The sequence below is a fragment of the Orbicella faveolata genome, unplaced genomic scaffold (assembly GCF_042242905.1).
Source record: "Orbicella faveolata isolate gen_17 unplaced genomic scaffold, um_ofav_v1 contig_14, whole genome shotgun sequence".
In the NCBI taxonomy this organism is placed as follows: Eukaryota; Metazoa; Cnidaria; class Anthozoa; order Scleractinia; family Merulinidae; genus Orbicella; species Orbicella faveolata.
Genome location: NW_028301541.1, coordinates 15,292,501 through 15,293,944, shown reverse-complemented (window position 1 = coordinate 15,293,944; position 1,444 = coordinate 15,292,501). Strand labels below are relative to the sequence as shown.

At 47.5% G+C, this 1,444-nt stretch overlaps 1 pseudogene; it reads right to left on the bottom strand.

Annotated features, from left to right (window-relative positions):
* Positions 1-937: 937 nt before the first annotated feature.
* The window catches only part of LOC149114175 (uncharacterized), a 3,264-nt pseudogene continuing 2,757 nt past the window's right edge, over positions 938-1,444 (bottom strand).

Below are 1,444 nucleotides of genomic sequence, written 5' to 3'. Positions count from 1 at the left end.
GGTGTACCCGTAAGCTTTTGTATGGATACCATCGTCACCGATCCATCGCTTTGAATCAAATGGCGAAAGCGAAATTTTGTTAAGATGCATACCGTAGATCTCGTGTCCCTCGCTTCGAAGAATGTTCATTCCATGCCATTGCTGCTTCCCACCGAAAAGCGTTTCCTTGTAATTTTCATGCGTTATTTGTTTCTTGACAATGTTGTTTTTCACGACCTTCGCTTTTTTGATATTTTTTTCGTCCGCCTTCAAGATGGAGTACATTTTCGGTCTCAGACCAACATATTCTGCGATGGGGGTTCCTGCACATTCGTCTTTCATCTTGCCCAAGACCTTTTTGTTCGTGTTTGAGTGGAGAGGATGCTCCTTCGGGTAGTCGCTCGTGTCGTTAAGGTCCATGTTGTTTTTCATGTCTTCGTAGACGTCTTCTGTTTCGATCAGAATCAGAAGGCTGTCGGTGTCCGTGTACAGGAGCTCGCACTTCGAGCCGTACTTCTTTTTAAGCTCGTTGTAAAAGAAGTCGTACATCAGGATCTTGCTGTTGTCGAGGATCGTCATCCCCGTGTACACCGGCTTGTTGAGAAGCAGCTTGCTTTTTCGCATGTCAATCCCCGCCATGTCGTTTGAAAATAAAACATGCCTTGAGTACAAAGGGCTGGCGATCAATTTCCTTATTTTGTCCGTCTCGTTGCTGCGCACTATTCTTATATCAACGCGGTTACGCAGGTTTTCCATGGTTTTGCCGAAAACGGAGTTGTTCATGAGCTTGTAAAAGTTCTTTTCGAAGTCGCTCTTCGCTTTCTTCCTGAACTTTGTGTTCATCCGGATGTACGGCTCCATCCAGCGTTCTTGTTCGAACTCCAGCACCCTGTGCACACGCTTCAGTTTCATGCCCTGCTTCAGAAAAAACTGCAAGTTTCTGTAGTGCACGACGTAGTTCTTTTTGTCATGAAGCGTTAGCAGCAGCTTCTTGCTGTCCGGGGGTTTCAGATCCAGGTCTTTCATCAACCCCTTTTGGTAGTCCGGCATCCATTCCTTTTTTACGGCCTTTTTCTCCGGCGCCAGGGGATAGCTGTTGTGCTCCTCGTGCAGTTCTGGCGGGTATTCGAGATCGACCTCGAGAATGCACCCCATCTTTGCGTTTTCTTTTATGCCAAGAATCTCCTCCTCTGTGGGTATGTCGCGTTTCCACTTAAAACCTCTTATCGGGAGAGGCAAACTCATCGCCCATCCGTAAAGATTGTTTGCGTCGAGATACATGATGTATTTTTTTGGCTCGCTGGGGTCGTAGCCTGGTACTAGCGGGTTGTTTGCCTTAGCGTACCTGTTGCTCACCATGGAGATTCCGCCCCGCATTCCCCTTTCCACGAAGAGATGCATTTCGTAGTCTGTGAATAGCTCAAGCTCGACCCCTGTCTTTTTCAGGAGTGCGTCCCAAGAGAGG